Here is a 17500-nt window from a genome sequence, read left to right on the forward strand (position 1 = left end):
GAGGTCCCCACCCATGGGCCGTCACCACTGCATCTTCACGGCCTCAAAGGTGGCTGTGCTGGGGCCTGTGTAGGATGGGCAGGCTCACCCTCTAATAGCGCCACTTGGCCCTCAAGCTGGTGTAGTCGCTCTCTATACTCCTGATCGCGCTCCTTATGCACCATGGCCTGGAACTGTTGACTGGTGACAGGCTCCCCTCCGCATCCGCTCCAAGGGGGGGGTGCGCCCCATCCCTTGCAGCAGTTCCACTCAAAGGTGGCACAGGGCCCACAGAGGAGGAGTTCCCAGGTTGGGCCCCAGATGCGGTGGTGCCCGGTGCCATGGCCAGCTGAGGTGGGACAGGTGGTTCTGCTAGGACCGGCCTTCCCATACGAGCAGTGTTGTCACAACTTTATGACAGATATGGGTTAGTAACAGTCAACAGCATTCAGGATTAGTTATAACAGCATGCATAGGTATTATCATTAACCCAACACACCAGATTTAACACAGTTGCAGTGCAAGCAGAACACATGCATATATGGAACAACAGTGGCCATTACAGCAGCATGCAAGTTTCATTGATGGCAACCGACCACCAATATGGGTGTATTTTCACATGGCACATGCATAGAAACAAATGTGGATATTTATAATCCATAAGGACATATGTCCCAACAAACGTTTGGAGTGTACACATACCAGTTGAGGAGTGTCATTGGGTTATTATGCACATATGGAAGGGGTAAGAGAGAGAGAGAGTTCAATTAACAACTGATATATCCTTGTAGTTTTCACAACATTCTTAGTCACTGCAGTGGTCTTTCCCTTACATGTATTATTATACTATACAATGGCCTTATATTGTACACTGGTATGTTTATAAATTATTATATTTGTGACCTGTGTCTTACATGCAAGCATGACAGGCTGCAAGTGTTCATGCAACATATGTTGAGAATTGCTGTCATACTCTTTAGGTGAGGTGCTAGAATGACAGGTTTGTTTCCATATAAATTCTCTATGTACGTGTTTGACTATCAGTTATATGTCATTGACAGCTGCTTACATTTCTGTGATCATCACATTGGATTTTCAGGGGAACTGGGTACCAAGCTGGTGATATGGGCCATTTATCTGGACATGCTGGACAGATTGGAACAGTTGTGGGGTATGAATATGCATACAACTTATAATTTGAACATTCTATCAAATTCTGTACTGTTGTTGGGTATAATTATGCAAACAGATTTCTGTCTGAACATTGTATCAAAATCTGTACAGTTGTGGGGTATGGTTATGCATACAACTTAGTAGCACTCCCAGGATTCAAACCCCTGCTGTGTGTGACAAAATATTATAGCTAACATCACAGTACATTGTGCTATCAGGGAATTGATGTAAAGCTTTGACTGTTTTCTATCAAAGTTTCCCTAACTTGTACAATATAACTGACCTCTTGGCACTTCCAACATTGTTATGCAGGACTTCATGCCCATTTTATCTGCATACCACGGTGTGGGTGACGCTGCTTAAGATACAACATTACTATTTATAGTAAGGAAGAGATCACCAACATATGAGAGAAGTGTAAACAGAAGCACTCCAGGGGTTATACCTTTATTCACAGACTATTACACATGTATTTCTACTGGTACAACCCTTTCTAAGGTTCTTATATTTATTTGTTATGACACTACATGCAGACTGATTACTAACTTGCCTCACGACACAGCCTTTGCAGCCTAGCATCATTGGCTTGCTGGTTCGCAGCTCGCTCATCTGCAGCTGTCAGAGAAATGCAGTGATATTTAGTCATACCTATCCATAGTATACACAAGCTAGGCAATTATTTACTACTTAGTAGAATGAGTACTTAGTACTGGGGCATTGGGCATCTGCCAAGACTCCTGGATCCACTGTTCTAGTACATCCCACCTCCGCTGCTTCAGGTCAGCATGGTGGTGCCTGACCTGCTCACTAGTCTGGGGGATACCTGTGGCACTGGTGAGGTCACGGGCGAGACTGTCCCAGGCCTCCATTTTATACTGTGAGCACTGGTACTGGCCCTGCAGTAGTCTCTGATCATTGTGTTTTACCAGGAGCCATACCATTATTTTTAACTCCTGGATGCCCCAGCGCTGCACTCTAAATCGAGTGCATTCACCCACATCAGCCATTCTGCTTGCAGTAGGAAGCTACAACCAGTTATGGGTAGTATTCCCGCCTGTGGGGTTTAAATTCAGTCATTTTTTCACACTTCCCCATGATTGGCCAGTTTTGAAAAGGCTAAGCTATGGGAAGACCTGCTTACATGAGGTTGGCACTGCTTAAAGAGGTATACCACTAGGCAGATTGAATTGGCTCCCCTACACATTGCTTACACTTACTATCTTGAGCTGTGCTGCGGTTAGCATTGCTTAATAGTTAATTAGCACTATCTTTGCCATTTGGCAATGATTTGTTCTTCATTACAGGTTATATATGTGTCTGGTATCCGTGATTCATGTGTACATATAGCGTATGGGGACCTGGGGACTTCTACACTTTATTACAATAATACCTCAAATCTATGCTTACTGCAGTACTCCAGTTCACATATTTATGTTCTGTGGCAGGTTATCCAACATCACACTGTATATAGACTTTCACATGTTTTGTTTGATTTTTCTGTGGTGAGGATTAGTTTGCTGATACCTCATTCATATCTATTGCTATGATGGCTTGGTGGTTAACTACTGTGACTATAGTGTGCAGGATCCTGAGTTTGAGCCTTGCAGAGGCAGTTTATTTTTTTGCTAGGCAGAACAAGGGCCATTGGCTACATTGTGATTAAGGTACTTTAAAGCAGTTGTAAGCAGGATTGCATGGGGGTAAGCACTGCCTACACAGGTTAAGCAATTTAGAAGCTTACTGGGTGTAGGACACTGTAACCAGAAATTAGCAGTGCTTACCTTCGTGCAAACCTGCACACCTGACCTTAAACTCGTCTACTAGTGCTGACATATGCTTACTGCTGCTTCTTGCTGCTTAACCTAACTACTGCTTTATGCATAATGATACTGACACATCACATGTGCATTTCCTGCAGTAAGCTAGGTCATATATGTATGTATGTGTGTGTGTGTGTGTATATATATATATATATATATATATATATATATATATATATATATATATATATATATATATATATATATATATATATATATATATATATATACACATATATATGTGTGTGTTCTTTCATGGCAGCAGCAATCCAGTTCATATATATATATATATATATATATATATATATATATATATATATATACACACATATAAACATATATACACACACACACACACACACACACACACACACACACATATATATATATATATATATATATATATATATATATATGTTATTCCATAGGTTATGCAACATACATATTACTCATAACATGCTTTGCCATGGGAAATGGTATGTCTCAGTTACCTTCCTGCCCCCCCCTCCTTTCTCGCTTACATCCATGGGGCGGTCCCATTAGAATGGGTCCATCCAACCCATGGACGCCTCGGTCCATAATGTCTTACCCATCATTCCCTCCACCCCTTCCTCCTCCACATCAATCATCCTTCCTACAGGTTCCATCCGAATCTCACCACACCAGTACACATTGCCCACTCTCCACTTCTCGGGACCCATCATGTAAATTGTCTCACCCCATGGATTTTCAGGGTTCCCACACATTCAGTCCGTGAACATATATATCCTTCTTTGTTTACCTGTAAGGCATGGTATGTTACCCCGAGGACTCTTTTTAGCAGAATTTTTGGGGTCGTCCCACTAGGGATGAACATGCATTTGTTCAAGATTAGACTTTGCAGGTTGACACTATTTCTCCCACTAGTTGTATCCTGTCAGTAGTTTTGGTAGCCGTGCTGTGCAACGCTTAGCTGTGCTTAATATTCGATTTGCATGATATTTGCCTTTTGGCATTGATGTCTTCTTCATTACATGTTATGAAGTAACATATATGTGTCTTGTATCCTTGATTCATGTGTACGTATGCTGTATGGAGTCCTGGGAAGTTCAACACTTTATTGCAATAACACCTCACATCTGGCCTTACTGCAGTACTCCAGTTCAAATATTTATGTTATGTAGCAGGTTATACCACTTCACACTGTACATAGATTCAGTTCACATTTGGTTTGATTTTCCTGTGGTGAGGATTAGTTTTCTGATACCTTATGCATATCTATTGCTGTGATGGCTTAGTAGTTAGCTGCTGTGACTATAGTGTACAGGGTCCTGAGTTTCAGCCTTGCAGAGGCAGTTTATTTTGTTGCTGGGCAGAACATTGGCCATTGGTTACAGAGTGTTTAAGGCACTTTAAAGCAGTTGTAAGCAGGTTTGTGTGGGTTTGTACGATGGTAAGCACTGCTAACCTCCGGTTACAGTTTCTTACACTCACTTAGCTTCTACTTTGCTTAATCTGTGTGGGCAATGCTTACCCCATGCAAACGCACTTAGACATGCTTACTTCTGCTTATTTGTGCTTAAACCTGCTTACTAGTGCCTTATTCATTATGACACTGACACTTCACATGTGCATTTCATGCAGTACTCCAGTTAACATTTAAATGTTATTATGTAGGTTATACGGCAAAAAGATGTAAAATTATGTTCATATACAGATTTCACATGGAAAATGATATGTGCTGCAGTGGGACTCGAACAGAGAATGCCTGTTCGTTAGGTGGATGCTCAAACCACTACACTATTGCTGTGATGCTTCATTTGCATATATATTCCTTGTTATCCTCTTCAGCCTTTTCAGCTGCTTTAACCGTAGCTAAGTGATGGGCAAACGCGCGCACCTACGGTTAGCTGTACTCGGGGTTTAAAAATAAATAAATACAAGGGTTTCTTCATTTTATTCCAATGTACTGTTGCTGTTGAACACATGGGGACTGTTGGTGGGGATATGTGGACACCTATGAGTGGTCTTGCTCATTTATTTATACTTTCCTCTGTTCCACTTTGCAGGGGCGTGTTTATTCTGAGAGCTCTGCTCTTACACATGCCCCCTGTACTCGTCCATGCTCAGTGTAGGATTTGGAGCTCAGGCAGCACGCCTTCATTAATATGCATGGTGCACTGCCATCCTCCTCTTAAACTGCCACTTCCGTGCAGGACTAGATTAGTCCTGCATGGAAGATTAGTAAATCCAGGGGATTGTATTTACTGTGACTTATAAAATTCAGTTTAAGACCAAGAACCTAAAGAATACTACCACTGTAAAAATCATCCACGCTGAATGGTTTGCCATTTATACTTCCTTCATAACTCATATGGTTCCAGAGATATGAACATTTGTTTGATTCTGTCAAAAGGCTGTGGCTCTGCCCATTAGAAGTTACAGTGCAAATGTCCTGAGCTCCATTGGAATGAATGCGTTAAAAGGCAATCTACAAAAATAGAATTGCTATGTACCTCTTCAAGTGTTTCCCAGTCCCAAACCTGTTACTCATGTAAAACTTTCTCAAAGTCTTGGTCTCCACCTTCTTCTGTGGTACCAGAAATCTTCAGACATTTGTGTTCTGAGAATCATGCAGGAAGGCTGTCGAGGGATTCCTCTTCATCCATCCAACTAAACTTACATGACCGCTCCTGTCCTAGATCAAATGCTAAATCAGGCAAGCAATAATGCTTGGCAGGGTGTGTTTTAATGTGTAGTTATACAATGATTGGCCATTAATATTCCAAAACTTGCACGCTGATTGGCCAACCTAACCAGCGCGCCCATTGTAAATCCCAGAATATACCAACAGAAAAAGGTCTGGTCACCTGGACTTCTTTCCGTTTGTATATTCTATAACTTTTACTTTTTTTTTCAATAAAAACTAAAAAAAAATGTTAAGTCCGGACTCCGGACATGCCAGAGAGGCAGCATGGAGGAAATACAAAGAAAATCAGGTATGTTATTTAAATCTAAAGACACATACTTGATTTTCTTTGCGTTTTCTCCATTCTGTCTCTCTTCTATGCCTAAAGTAGCCCAAACTTTTTTTTTAATAAAAAAAATAAAAAAAGAAAACAAAAACAGAGCAATGGAAACTTTCTTTTCTCTGTTGCTCCCTTTTCAAAGCATTGATGTATTGGGTATGCATGGGAATGCAAGTCCCATACGAATGCGCAGTACAAGGCAACAAGATACCACCAGCCACAGGACAGTATGGTGCCATTATACAAAGGCATTATTTAAGAAAAGTAAGTATTTTTTTCTTAAATAATGTCATTGTTTACTAGCAATAACCGAGTCCATGATTGTGGTATATTGAAATTTACCCATGGCTGGATTTATTTAATCACTCAGGCTTCGTCCTAATGATCAAACCACCCCAGCCATGGGTAAATCTTCAGTATACCACACCACATCATCGGTTATTGCTTAATTAAGACCTGCCTGAGATGTTGCCTCTATTTCCTTGGAAGGGCATTAATTACACATTAATGAACATCCTGGAGGGCATTATTGCATTTAGAGAATGGGCTTGCTGCAAAATTGTTGTGTTTTACTTGCTTTTTTTTTTTTTTTTAAGTACTGTATTATTTTTTTACATATTTTTAATGTAAAATAGTTCCTCTGCCTAATGTTTTTAACTTGCTGTTGTATATGCTAATGGTGTTGGAGAAAGCATTTTACATCAAAAATACATAAAATAAATAATATAATGCTTAAAAAATAAATAAGCAAGTAAAACACAACAATTTTACATTCTCTCTCCTTCTCATGCACACATACACAGTCTCTTCTGCTTTCACACACACTTACATATACACGCACAGTCTCCTCTGTGTTTATGCACACATTCACTAACACAAGATCGGTCTCACTCTTTCTCAGTCTCTCACACACACAGTCTCTGCTGCTTTCATACAGGCATTCAGTCACACAACATTGCTCTCAGTCTCTCTCTTACACACACAGTCTCCCCTGCATTCATACACACATTCAGTGACACACGATCGCTCTCACTTTCTCTCCAACTCTCTCGATGTCACATATACATACACACACACACACACACACACACACACACACACACACATACACACACACACACGCACACACGCACACACACACAGTCTCTCTGTCTCTGTTTTTTTTTTTTTTTTTACATTTTACACTTGCTAAACAGCAGAACTGCTGCTTAACAAGCATAAAATAATGGCAGCCATTTTTTTTTCCAGTCCGAGCTCCACAGCAGCTTGTTGTGCTGCTATGAAGCATCAAACTTGTTTTTCAGCGGGCATTACTTGTACATTAATACCCTGCTGGAGAACGTTCATCATCCAATCAGTGTATTGATGTACAGTTTGCCCATTTTCTAAGGATTTATAGAACCTGTTCACCCAGATCAAAATAGGAAAGTAATACACTCAAGAATCTTTGAAAAAGAAAGAAAGAAAGAAAGAAAGAAGAAACCTAGAGACTTTTCTAAACTTTCACATCAAAGCCCCACAGCTGAAAATACTTTTGCTATAGTTTCTCTCACGTCTCATTCCGCCTCTCAATTTTCTAGTAACTGCATTTAAAAGGTGCTTATCAGCACATTCCGATCTCATAGATTTCAGACACTTTTTACATTTTTCTGTGCCTGGATTATGTTTTCAGTTTCAGTTCTAGTTTGTTAACAGTTCTAACAATGTTTACAAAATGCCTGGTTGCTGTCTCTTGTAATAGCTCATCGCAGGTTGCAGGATATTCACATTTTCTCATATTTAGAGATCTGCCTTATTTTTGCAGATTTTTTTTACAAGTTGTCAGTAATCTTTGACTTGGGTAAAAAACATTTTTCTCAGCCTGGTTTTCTTGTAAACATAGAGAAATCTTCTCTCATTGCCTCACGTAGGGTAATCTTTCTAGGATGACTACTGGATGCACCCTTAATGATGGCTTTTCTTCCACATAACATGTGGAATGTTATAAGGAACAGTTTCTGATATTTTCCAACCAGACTTTGGCATATACCAAGGAATATCTCAGATTTATAGTTTTTATGGCCTGTCTTTTTATTATTCCATTAGCCAGACTTCACTTGAGGAAAATTCAAAAGTCCACCAAATCCGTTTAGGCCAAATACTTGAACCCCCTTTAATTTAAGATTCCAGTGCTGGGATTGATGAAAAAGATGTTACTTTAGTAGGTGAATCTGTTGCCTATCAGCCAAGGTCTCTATTTTTTTTCCTTCCAGTCCCTACTCAGTCTGTAACTCCAGATTCATTAGATATTGCTTTGGAAGCTGTGTCCAAATGGGTGAAAATACAATGTCTATTAAACAAGTGAGACAAATTAAGCACATAAATCTCAAATAAATATTGTAGGCAAGCTGAGCTGGACCAGAACAGACTATCATAAATGTAAAGTGCACCTGTGAATCTTGCAGGAATTGCTTCAACAGTGGGAAATTCCTCAAGTAGATCTGTTTGCCTCTAGTCACAGCCTGAAAGAGAGATACGTTTTCATTTTCATGGTTGGAAATGTTCCTGCAAGAATTTCTAACCTTTTCTCTGATAACCAAGGTTCTTCTAAAGATCAAAAGGATTCTCTAAAGATAATTATTGTAACTCCCTTTTTAAAATCACCTACCCGAAAAAAAAAATTAAGTAGAACTAGTATCAAATACCAAGTGATTAGGTGTGACCATAGATAACAACCTTACAAATTTTCTACACATTCATAACAGCATTATAAATATTCAAAAGCTAAGAATAGTAGTGTGTCACACTTTAGATGTGATGATGTGAACTGACAGAAACCTCCATTAACTATGTGGATCTCTTGTGGTTTAAAACCATAATAAGGACTTTAAGTTTGTCTACATATCTAATGGTTGAGATAGCTCTATGTATTATTTGACAGATGTACACAACAGTATTTTCTCAAAAAGGTAAAGTACTTCAAGACATGAACAGCTATCTGTACCATTTAGAAAGCATGTATGGGTAGATGTATATCAGAAACACAGAGCAAGGGAGAAAAGTTGATAAAAACTATAGGTCACCATCATGCCTTAGCCCCCATAAGCAGGTCAGCATTTGAAGCAAAGGGTTGCATAAGGAAATGTGCCGCACAATCTTTTGCTCACCAACGCCAAATAATTTTGGAGGGAATAATACATGCATCACAAGATATTGTAGTGCATTTGCAAAATAAAAAGGCACTAAAAATATGTGCAGTGTTGAAGAAAAAAACATCTAGTAGATTTGTACTATTTAACACCTGAAATTATTTTACTCAGGTACATCACTTTCATTATAAGGTATAGTGATGCAAGTATTAATAATATGCCAGTTGTTATAATAATGACAGCTACTAATTTAAGTAACTTTTGTCGCACACTATTTATTTTACAGGATGAGACATTTCCTGTAAGTGCATTGAAATTTCATCTGTTGTATACTATACATGTAGAACTCATGCTATGTATGACAACAAGGTGCTCCCATTAGTGCATGGCATACTGCATTCAAAATCTGAATGACGCTACAGTGTATTCCAGGCTATGATTGTTGGACTACACAATGGGCATGACATGACTCTACCTCCACACATAATTTTAACTGACTTGGTAAAGGGGCGATGAATGCTATAAAGAATTACTTTCCTGACATTAACCCCAAAGGCTGCTGGTTTCCTTTATGCTAAATAGTCTGACCTCACATACAAAAAATATGGCTAGCTAGCTGTTTGGAAATAACACAATATTTCTCCTTATTATTTTTATAAATATTGTTTAATGTTTTTTAAAATACCTTTATTGAACTATCACTTGTGACATAGACAAACATACATTTATATAAATGCAAACAAATCATATTAACGAGTTCTCATTTACAGACATTATACATCAGATATATTCTTCTGTACAATATAATCCACCCAACATTACATACATTGTAAAATTCCTACCTTTTCTTAAACCTCATTCTGCCTCTAAAACATTTTTTTGCATGTACTATTGTCACAATTTCCATTTTTCTATGCAATTTGCTCCTACCCCTTTCTAAAGATACCACTTCCTGTTCTTTTATCTCTGTTACAATATTCACTACTTCAAGTACAGTTGGCTTAGAATTTGATTTCCACTTTCTTGTAATTGCTTTTTTGGCAGCCACCAGAATTAAAATTAAAAAGGCCTTATTATGTCTAGGCAATTCAGATCCTGTGCCCAGGTTGAAAGAATCATTTCCTTAGTAACACTCATTTCCTCTCCCACTATTCCTGACAATGTACTCTGTAGGGAATTTTTAAAGTCTTTCAACTCATTACACTCTGAAAACATATACTCTCAGGTACCTCTTTCTTCCCCATCACAACACCAACATTTCTCAACTACCTGGGGGAAAATTCTTTAGAATCTGCTTGGGTTATAGATGTACCTATGCAAACACTTCCAAGCACAAATCCTAAATCTTCAAGACTTTGTTGCATACTTGGGAGACATGCATTTGTCCACACATTATTCCATTGTATATTGCTTACACAGTCTCTCTTCTCAATCTTTTCAAACCTCATCTGATTGGATCTTATAGCTATTTTGTAATATTTTATATGCCCTACTAATTATTCCTTTTTAAACTGCAACTTCTCTTCTAGATTCAACCAAAAAGTGAACCAGTTCAGGTCTTTCATCTAGGATCCCCCTATGCTTTTCTCTCTGCCTATACTCTCATATCAGTCCCTAATAGGGAAGGCAGTCTCTAGTCTGCAGTCCAAATGTCTTTTCAGCCTCTTCCCATTCTGTTACTTTTCCCATTCTAATTATTTGCCCCAGTACCTTGGTTTCGTTGCCAGCTTCCTCAGTACATTCCAACCCCCTCTTGCCTATTCTTTATACCCCTAACTGCAGTCATCCATATTCTCAGAATCTCAACTTCTCCATTTCCATCTTGGCTTAGGTCTTAGCATACTTTCTGCTATTTTATGAATATAATATTCTATATGTCTTGTTATTCCCCTTAAGATCTCATCCAAAATCCCACTGAATTTCCTCCTTGATTCATTATCATCATCATTGCCTTCCACTTCAATTGTAATTTTGTTTTTGTGTTTTGTGTATGAGCCTTAACTGTGTAGCTCTAAAATATCCCTTCAAATCAGGTAATCCTAAACCACCTTGTTTTATTGGAAGGATCAACTTGTCCCACTTGACCCTTGCCCTCTTCCCTCCCAGATAAAATCCTTCAACCCTTTATTAATTATTACCCACAACTTCTCCTTTGGTTGATAAAAATATGCTTGATCTGTGTATAAAACTAAGGCGACTAAAACATACTTCCTGCTTGTTATCTTGCTATTCATATCTATAGCCGAGAACTTCCAGTTTCTCAATGTTTATATTATCTTTTGTTTAGTCTCGTCCCACATATCCTTAGCTGACATAGAATCCTTTTAAATTATATTCCTAAATACTTAATTTTATTGTGTCTCCATAAATATGGGTGTTCGCCATACCACTTAACTGTACAGATTTTCACAGAATGTCCAGATTTATGCCTTTTATTTTTGGTCCATTTTTTGAAAACTGTGGTTTTCTGGCAAATTAGTTGCAAATCATTATAGACTGAAGTTAGAAAATAATGACAGGCATTTGAGTTTCAGACCTCATACTTTTCAGAAAATTCATGCTAATGCAACACCTGTTATTCTATTAACTAAGTTTGTAAGAGCAATATTTAAAAAATTGTCCCTATTTTTGGGCATTTGTCCCACTTTTATTTATCACATTATCCAGATGTCTTGCTGTAAGTGGCTGAGAGGTATGGCATTCCTGAACCAATTCATGTGTAGGTACATAGTTTACATCTATAGCCTTTGTTTTATCATCATTTATTTTATATCCTAAATAAATTTGGAGCTGTCTCAAGATGTTTCACAACAATGAAATATCCTTTTCTGGTTTTATCAAGTACAAAATAACATTGTCTGCAAATAAAGCCAACTTTTCTTGGTTCACATACCAAGTGTATCCTTGAATTTCTGAGTCCCTTATTTTCTTTTCCAGTGGTTCTAAATATAATGCAAATAACAAAGGAGAGAGGACACCCCTGCCTGGCTCCTCTGTTCAGACACATCTTAAGAGATAAGAACTCTCCCACTTTAAATTTTGTCTCTGATTTCCTAATTAGTCTTATTATTATATCAGGGAATGGTAATTATTCCATTGTCCTTCTCATATAATCCCAACTTACTCTGTCAAATGTTTTCTTTGCATTAATAACCAACAACAACAGCAGCATTTTGTTTTACATTCTGCTTCCCTCTGGATCATCATTTTTCTATTAACATTGTCGAAGTTTTGCCCCCTCCACAAAACTACATTGATCCGTATCTATCAATTTTGACAATACTTTTGCCATTCTTTTAAATGTTTCTATATAAAGTTGAGTCTGATGAGTCTTTACCATTTTTAGTTGTTACAGCCACTACCTTTTTTCCAGAATGTTGGCGCCTCCCTTCCTTGAAAAATAATGTTAAACTAAAACTTCCAGATCGTTATCACTTTCTTCCCTCCTGGTTTCAAAAGTTCCACCAGAATACCTTCTATTCCCAGAGCATTTCCTGCAGATTGATTATACATTAGTGTTTTTATCCCATCCTCTCCTGTCGTAACTGTTAATTATTGAACCTCATTTACCTCCAACCGTAGCATATTTCAGTTACTTCATTTCCCTCTATTTTCATCTTAGTTATCAGTGGTACATGATCTGAAATATCTATGGGCTGTATGTCCAAACTCTCAATTAAATGCATATGTTCCAGTTTATATCATTTCCATCTAGTCTAGCTCAGTCATTCTATCTGGGGGAATAATATGCAAATCCTGTTTGAGTTTCTACTATTGAATTCACATCTTCCTTACCACATATTAATTTCTTCAGAAATCTGTCCTCTTTTGTTACATTTTCCCCTTCTAGCCCCACCAATACATCCTAATTGTTGCAAATCAAATTCCAGTCCCCGCCTACAAGTAACATTACCTGGTGAAAGTTGATTGTAGCTCCCAAAATTTTCTTAAGCTCCATAATAGCTTTTTAGGTAGAACATAAATTCATACCAATATAATTTTCATCCTTTACCAGTAGTCCTTTACTACCATAAAACTACTATTATTACCCTATTTCCCCTTTTGTATCAGTGTTGGAGCTCCTTTAGCAATTAATGTAAGTACTCCCCTTTTTCTTTGCTTGTGATATTCTGCTGAATCTTTACATAATGAAGCTTAACCCTCCTAATAGGAACAATTGTCCCAAATAGACAACTACAAACACAGGCTTCATCTAAACTAAAGCTGAGGTTATCTGTACTAAGATGCATGTTATTGCCTGTTCTACTTACACTAATTTTTGTTTTTATCTTTATCCTCTTTTAGTTGTGAGAAACAACTTAAATGCTTTCAGAAAACATTAACTTTTAGCCTTGAAAATAATAGTGATCTGTCTTTCTTTATTGTCCTAGAATCAACTTGACTCAGTGAAAACATAACAAGAAAGTGTAGCTTCTAAAGGCAAGCCAAAACATTTATTGCTAAAGGAAAGCATTTTATTACATTCGGTGTTCTCTTGTTTACTTATTTCCTCTTAAAACACATAATTAGATTAAGCCAGGGGTCTTAATCCAGACATTCACCAATGCAAAACTAAGAGAAAACATATCAGCTCTGCATGTATTATGATCTGTGTACTTTTGCACCCCATCCCCAACTTCAACAACCTATTAACTTAAATATGCTTTTGTCTAGCCTTTTTTAATATTTTTGCAATTTAATGCCTACATTTGTAAATACTAAAAAGAAAGAAAAAAAGAAAGAAAGAAAAAAGGCATCTGTTTACTGTATTTTTATCACACAGAACAATAACTAAAAATATTTTACTATTAAACATACAATTTATATAAGGAAAAGTTTTATAGAAATACTGTTAAGAATAGAAATTACTTTACTTATAGTTACCCTTTTCTTTCCTCTTCCCTTTCTCTTAGTGTCCTTCAAGAAGTGAGGCACAGGCCTTTCAGTTCCCCACAAGCTTAACAAGGACAACAAAAGTCCATTCTTGAACAGCCATACTTTATAAATCTTATTGATGCTTTGTAGTCTCACATTTATTCACTAATTTCTGTGCTGCTGGTCTTCCTGTTCATCTCCTTCTTCCAACCCCAGACTCTGGTTCAATTCCAAGGTACTCCCTATGCTTCTAGTCATCTCCTGTGATTTCCTCTGTCTCTCAAGCATTTTTCTTTGGAACATTGGAATAGATTTCAACAGCACAGTTTGTCCATGTCCTTGATTATCAGAAGAAAGAGAAGCAGATTCCCCTTCTGCTTGCTCACATTTTGTTGGACAAACTTTTGTATTTCCTCCTTAGTCTGTTCTTCATCAGAATAAGGTTTTGGTCCTCCAGGAAAAGCTTTATGAAAACAGATGCGTACAACAGATTGAAACTCATACCTGCCTCTTGACATTCCCTGATTGCTGGAATAAATTTGTGCCTCATCTGCCTAGTGTACAGTGAATAATCATTTTCCACAGGCACTGTACTGTGTACAACTTTTAATACTTTGCCCTTTTGCCATGATTTTGGCAGGATCAACTCCTTCTGCTGGCAGTAGTACATCTTTACTAATATAGGTCTTGGCTGCTTTCTCATAGCCAGGTTTAGAGCATATGCAGGATTTGTCCTTTCTTTTAACAGATCCTACTGAGGAGTTCCAGTTCGGATGCATATTTTTGCTGCATAAAATTTATGTAGTCTGTTCCTTCTAATTTCTCTGGTACAGAAGAAAATTTGATATTTGCACTGTGTGCTCTGTCTTCTAATTCTGCCATTCTTGAGCAGTCTCATAGTCAGACAGCCTTTTCTTCATTTCAGCCTCTGATTTTTGCAATTTGATCAGCTTATCTGAATTTCTATTTAAAACTTCTTCCATTTTTTCCAGCCCTTTTATATTTGAGTTGACATACTCCTTCAGCATTTCATTTATTTTAATCAGCTCTGAGCACAGTTTGCTTATTTTTCCTCTAGACTACTGGAAGCCAATTCTGCACCAAAACTGAATCTTTAACTGCTTTTTGTTGAACAACTGCAGGTTTCTTCCCAATCAATGTTTTCTCTCCAATTTTTCTAGTTGATTTTCTTTCAGGCTGTCTTAGTTTCTTCTTTGTTGCCATCTAAGCAATGCACTTACTAGCCAGTATGTTAACTTATTAAAAGTGATAGAATTCCTAGCCCTTGATGTTCAGTTACTTTTTTCACACTCGGAGAGCTGAAGTTAAGCTGTTGATCACTATACAGCCTTCTTGGAAAATCAACATCACATTCCTTATTTCTAAAATAGCTTCCCAGCCTATCTTCCATTCACCCTGACCATATCAGGGCAATGTTTGTAACCATAACTAATGATATACCCAAATATGGTAACATTTTTTGTAACTTTTTTGATGCCAATTATGTAGCTGGATATCGGAGACATTACAATACTAGAAAAGGTACATCCATACCTCTGTCTCCATTGTTTAGCATAGATATTTGGAATCATTGGGCCACATCTGCCTATGGTTATCCCCATAGCAAAATAAAATTGAAAGATGATATTGCAGGCTTCATAGTTTCATGTGGAGTAGAATTCTTCAGCTCACTGATGTTTTTAAAGCCATGCATCTGGAACAGAATCATGTTGAGGCTGTGAATAAGTATCTTCAATTTGGCATGTTTTTTCACCAAAGAAAAGGAAATTACTAGACATAGAATTTACATTTCTGAGATTATTACAAAGCTTAGATGAGATTACACCATAAAGTCTTGCAGAAGTGTATTTGTCTCCACTGTACTTTCTGAAGTTGTGGTTAACATTCATACATCTTGCCTCCCTTATACATCAGTATGTAGTACATACTGTGCCATGATTCTATAACATAATGCCATGCATCTTTGTAACTCCTCTTACTGATTGGACAGCTTCTTCATGTCCTTCTGTAAGATTATTTGAAAGTGAATAACGGAGAGGATCATCATGGAGCTCATAAACAAAGACATTGGGGACCTACAGACACTAGATCCTACCCAGTTCGGCTTTGTCAAGGGCAGATCCTGCCTTTTGAACCTGGTTGACTTCTTTGAAACAGTCACCAAAGCCATAGATGAAGGGAAGGTAGTCCACACAGCCTATCTGGACCTTGCAAAGGCATTTGGCACAATACCCCACTCAGGCATCATAGATAAGCTATCCAGCTTAAATATAAACCCCTATGTCACAAGATGGGTCACAAACTGGCTCAAAGACAGAACCCACAGAGTGAGAGTTGCTGGAGCCATGTCAGACTCGAAACCGGTCACAAGTGGCATCCCACAGGGTTCTGTCCTGGGACCACTCTTGTTCGGTATATACTTTTCCGAGGTACAGGCAAACGTGGGAGGACTATGGCTCACCAAGTTCGCAGACGACTGCAAACTGGGCGCCATAATCAACTCTCCAGCTGACACAAACATCCTTCAAAAAGGTCTCACAGAGACAGATAACTGGTGCCAACGCCATGGTTTAAAGCTAAATGCCAAAAAATGTATAGTCATACCCTTTGGCAAAAACAATGTGCCCACAAATTACCACATAAGAGGAAACCCATTAAGTACAGAGAAAGTTATTAGGGACCTGGGGACCCAAGTTGATAGCAATCTCTCCTTTGAAAACCACATTGCCAAAGTGGTTAGAAAGACCTTCTACATAGCCCACCTCATCACTAAGGGTTTCACATCTAGATCAAGAGAGGTAATCGTGCCCCTTTATTCATCCCTCATCAGGCCCATCATAGAATACAATGCCCCTTTTGGGATGTACCTTACCTGACACCTGCAGCAATTAGAAAGACCCCAAAAGTATCTCACCAAGAGGATCAAGGGTCTCAAACAGATGCCATATGCTGCTTGGTTAAAAAAACTCCAGCTCTACTCAGTTGCATACCGCCTACTTCGAGGAGATCTATGCCTGACATACAAAGCTATGTCAAATCCAGAATTAATGGGCATGCTCCACCTCAGTAAATCTAAATCCCTTAGAGCCACACGCTCGAGGGACTTGAACCTCAGCACAGAAATAAATAGAACTTGCTAGAGGGACAGGTTCATAACCCAGAGGCTCCCTTCGCTCTGGAATAGAATTCCAATTCATGTAAGGCAGAGCACCTCACTGAATCTCTTCAAGAAGAATCTCGATAAGTGGATGGGGGATCATAGGTTTGTCCCAGGGATTACTCCTGTGTCACTATTAGACAGAGGCACAGTAAACTAAACCTTAAAAAGGGCACAGTATACTCAAATCAAGGGGTGGCGTAAGCCATGCACAATCGGGCTAGGCTTATAATTGCCCCAGGGCAGATAGCCTAGTATGAACCTATGAACCTATGAATAAATCACTGTGAGAATGCAGATATAACTGCATGGAAATATATTGTCACAGGAATATGTTAC

This window comes from Protopterus annectens, chromosome 1.part0, assembly GCF_019279795.1.
Source record: "Protopterus annectens isolate FY-2018-M chromosome 1.part0, PAN1.0, whole genome shotgun sequence".
NCBI lineage: Eukaryota > Metazoa > Chordata > Ceratodontiformes > Protopteridae > Protopterus > Protopterus annectens.